The sequence below is a fragment of the Triticum aestivum genome, chromosome 2B, assembly GCF_018294505.1.
Source record: "Triticum aestivum cultivar Chinese Spring chromosome 2B, IWGSC CS RefSeq v2.1, whole genome shotgun sequence".
Taxonomy (NCBI): domain Eukaryota; kingdom Viridiplantae; phylum Streptophyta; class Magnoliopsida; order Poales; family Poaceae; genus Triticum; species Triticum aestivum.
Window position 1 is genome coordinate 592,672,978 of NC_057798.1, and position 4,856 is coordinate 592,677,833.

General features: G+C 42.0%; 1 long non-coding RNA gene across 1 annotated transcript; it reads right to left on the minus strand.

The window, feature by feature from the left end:
- Positions 1 to 1,278: 1,278 nt before the first annotated feature.
- LOC123046216 (uncharacterized) lies at positions 1,279 to 4,856 on the minus strand. The gene is made up of 7 exons (XR_006422032.1): positions 4,648 to 4,856; positions 4,487 to 4,580; positions 3,788 to 4,100; positions 2,747 to 2,848; positions 2,540 to 2,632; positions 1,771 to 1,854; positions 1,279 to 1,541 (listed from the first exon to the last, which is right to left on the minus strand). It is a non-coding gene; the product is annotated as an uncharacterized lncRNA (long non-coding RNA).

Genomic DNA, 4,856 nt, shown 5'->3' on the forward strand with positions numbered 1-4,856 from the left:
GTGCAGCGGTGCAAGAGAGGCTCTGGAACGGTCAATCGATAGACTGGATAGATGAGGAAACCACTGGGAGCGGCTTGAGCTTCTCTCCGGCTCTTGTGCTCGTGCGTAGTACGAGGGTGAATAAGGCCACCTAATTGTGTCGCGGCGTACCGACACTCACGTGGTGACACGGTAAAAAAGGACACCGCGGCATACCGTAACACTCAGCGTAGACGGGCCAAAGCTCAATGTGCTTGTCGTTCGCACGGCGTACAACCACACCATGGTTGTGTTGGTCGCAGGTCACAGCGTCGTGACCGTTGTCCATATAGGCCGACGGTTGCCCAAGATGAAGGATATCTCTTCCACGCCATCAAATCCACTTCTAGAATGGAGTAAAGGTTCATTTAGACCGGGATGAGAGACGACAGAGTACAAACTTCAGCGATTTGGACGTGAGGGTTCATTTTCGACGATCTCTTAAGATTTAAATCAGATTTCACTTCTTCTGAGATAATGGCGTGACGTCCCCAGAGCTTGAGCCGGGGTGGACAGGAATTCAAGTGTTCGTGCTGCACTTCAACAAATGTTTCTGTTGCCTACCAACATTCATCAAAAACAAAAAGAAAATGTTACTGCACTGGGTGGTAAAACCCTAAATCACGGGGGAGGAAGTTACGCGGGAAAGCTCGTGGGAGACGGCACTACAGGAAAAAACTTTAAAGCCGTGTACCCAATACACTTGGCTTATATTGATATAAACACGGTTTATATATAAGCCAAGTAAAACACCCGGCTTACATGACACGGTTTACACTCCATCGGCTTATAAGGTATAAGCCGAGTGCCAGTGCAAAAACTCTTGGTTTATGTATAAACTGTGTGTTTATACGAGGCTCTCAGCTTACTAAAGTAACATGACGGCAGCCAAAAGATAACGGCCACATGTCACCGTCTGTATAAACCGAGTGTCTACTGAAGCCACACGGTTTATATATAAACCGAGTGCCTACAACCGCTACACATTTTATCTATAAACCAAGTGCCAAAATGAGCCGCACGGTTTCTATATAAACATGTAAACTGAGTGCCGACTCCTGCTGTACTTGGCTTATAGTCCAGCCGCTGTTACAAATATGCCTATAAGCCGTGTGCCTGGCACCTGGAGTACTCGGCTTATACAGCTCCCGTGGCATAATATGCCTATAAGCCGGGTGCCATGTCCCTGGGACACTCGGTTTATAGGCCAGATTGCTTTTTCTTTTTCTACATGCTTCAGCGAGCAGCGGCAAACATGGCTTATATATCCAGCAAGCAACATGTCCAGCAAATATAGATCCAGTAAGTAATATATAACCAACGAAGGTTCACAACAACAATATATTACAACTTGACAACCATAACAAATTGACCATGAGTCCAAAGTCCACACAGGTACATATCCAACAAGGTTCACAAACAAAAGCATGAGTTCCAAGTTCACACCAAGTATGAACCTCAAACATGCAATGTGCTCCACCGTAGCATGTATGCCCACCGTCAACGGCATCCACGATGCAAACCTATAAGTCCATTACCAAACGCATGAGTTTTCAAAGTTAAGTTTCAAATGATCGATAAGGCACAAGAGTCAACAAGCATCAACATATAAGGTTCAAATTGAAGCTAAGAAGTATGAACAATACAAGCATCAACACTTGTGGGCTCTACTATCAACAATGCACAAGTTGTAAGTTGAGAAGCACAAAGACAAGACGCAAGCATCAACAATGCACAAACATAGACAACTACCTCGAGTGATCATTGTTGCAAGGAGGTCGAAGCGCCATGAGTCGTAGTGGGAGTCACTGGGCTTGCTTGTCCTGACTGAGAACACTTCAAGCACGAGAAGGTAAGATGGTAAGATTCATGATCTTTAAGCATGACTAGTCAACAACCTGTGCGACTGCACGGGCTAGTAATTTTTCCTAAAAGAGTATAAATCATTGGCAGCTCTTTGTATTGTTTCATTTTTTATGTGAGAAATAGAGAATTGTGTTATGAAACTTGATTGTAGCGCACTTAATATTGTTTCAATTAGTTGGACATTAGATAGTGGATTAATATTTCCATGGTCTGAGATTCATAGTTATCTTGTGCCTGTCTTGTGATTGTATTACAAATGCTTATGTTTAACCAAATAGCTCAAAATCGGTTCAAATGATAGACACATATGCAAATAATACATATCTCTGCTTATCCTTCTATGAGGAAGTCCTACCACCAGATGTGAGCCAAACATTATTATATTTATGGCTTAGCTTAAATCCATAATTATTTAGGTGAGATCCTCTGCATCATATATTTCCTAACAGGAATATAAGGGTTAAACATGCCGGCCATTTATATAAATGTAAAATGTACAACATAGTTAATATACTGAGAGACTTATATGTATCAAATACTAACTTTCTTTTTGTAATAGCACTTGGTTGCACATTATCCCGGGAAAAGACCCTTGGAATGGGCATTAAATTCATTTTCCTAAATGGGCATTGGCAGTTCAATTCTAAAGTATTACATGTAAGCATCAGTAATCCTCTCTTAGCTTAGTCCGCTTCAAGAAATCATATGATCCCATGTCTCCCATATTATGTTGATCACCACATACATCCTAGATTTAAAGAGAGTAAATTAGTTTGAAAAAGTCATCCTAATAATTAAAATGTGGTCGAGCACATGCACATGCATGTATAAATAAAATAGACTGTGCGCATGAAGTGCATACCTGCACCCTAGACATGGGATACAGCGGGGGAGTGGATGAGAAGCACACACAGCCACTGTATGTCCTCGTTGTCGGTATTCTGCTTGATTATCCTCTTCATCGCTTGTTAATGTAAAGAAAAACAGTTGGTCAATAAAGAATCATATACATTATTCAAGAAACCAAGCGATGGTATAACAAATAAATTAGAAGTGAACAAACGGCAAGATTTAATTTATTTTGCAATTTGTAGGATTCCCCAACTCGAAGAGAGCTGTTGTTGAATATCATATGAAAGAATAACGGATTTGCATTATATGGATTTGAGCCACATATTACACTATTTATAAAATTGAATTCAGGTAGCTAGTAAAATGATTGTCTTGATGATCGTTAACTGAGACCCATAAAAATTAATATTTTATTTTCACTCAATGACCATAGTTTCTAACGGGAATATTGGGGGCACAAAATGCAAGACATCATATAGAAGTGCATCCATATGATGATCAAATACTGAGAATCATTTTCTCGCAATAGAAGCACATGGTTACACACATCCCTCAGAATCTCACTTAACTGAAATGGGAGTTTATTTCTTGTAATAGTAACATTTTGTTACACATATCCCCTCAAATATCCCTTAAGTGGAATGGACGTTAGTTGACAATAGTATATAGGAAGGCTCCCGAACACAAAAAAATAGACATATGTTGTTCAAGTGCTGCATACAAAATGATGGTGGCAATAAATTTGAGCACATAAATATATATGAATAGAAGCATTGTAGTAAATGTTCTGTTGGAAAGATACCATTGATGCAACAAATAAAAAAACCTGAAATTCAGCAAGGTGCTTGCGTGGGACATCACGCATTAGTAATCTTTTCTTACCTTAGCCCCCTGAAACTAATCATATGATCCATGCTGTCCAAAATTATATGAGCTCATCATCCATGAATGAAGCGAAAAGGTGTAAAGTAGTGATAAGAAATCATCCTAATAATCAAACCTCTAGCCCAGTATGCACCCTGTATAAAATAGAAATCTATGAAGTCATTACCTGCACCTGCAGACACGGTTTGCAGCCAAGGCGTGGATGAGAAGCTCATCCAGCAACTACACATCATCGCCGGTCGCTCTCGACTTGATTATCTTCTTCATTTTCTACGCTTCATTACGTAATCCATAACGACATGCTCAGTGAGCGTGTTTTTTGCTACAGAACGTTTCCTAGTATGTAAAAAAGAAGAATTGCATCAAAATAGGGACACACTTTCAGTATAAATCTGAAGCATACAACATGATTCTTTCGCGTCTTGCTTTGAATAAATATTGTTCAGGTGCCTCCTTGTTGATGCGTATACACTGCACATCTGCAACAACACCATCAAAGAAATTCCATCAGAACAAAGTACAGGTTGTGCTTGTAAGATGCACAGTCAAATTGGATTACTGGATGAGAATAAATTGAAAGAATAGATCAAAGTAAATAAAGGCATATTTTTTTGCTTGTATGGAACAGAAAGAAGTAAACTGAATAAATCGTGTGATACTCCTAAACGACTAATCCACTTCCCAAAAACTTTAGAAGAGGTTCTTGAGTTCCTTGTGCAGAAGTACGCCCACATAATTAGATTGTATATAGCATCTAGAAATCCTAGCTATCCAAGTAATATGTAGGTATGAAACTGAACAAGTGTGTAACAGAACATGCATGTGTTCCTGAAGATGCAATTGGGGGAGGGACGGGAACCAAGACCTGGTTGCTTCTTGTTGTTGCATGAGGAGGAGATCAGCAGGGGCACCTCTGAGCACCTTCACGCCGGAGCACCTTGCCGCCGGAGGAGCCGGCCCTGGTCAACAGAGAAATAGGTCGGTCAGAGAGAGAGAGAGAGAGAGAGACGGGGGCAGGGGGGTTACCTGCCGGCGGAGAGATGGCCGTGCGACCTCAACCCTAGCGGACAGGGAGGGGCGGCGGCGCCGATGGGAGAGCTAGCCTCATGCTCGGGAAGGGGGCGGGGAGGATCTGTGCTCCTAGAGGACGGGGAGGGGCGGCGGCGCCGGGGGGTGACGGCGAGGCAGCCGGTGGGTGGAGGATGGGCGGCGGCGCGAGGAGATGTCGGCGCGAG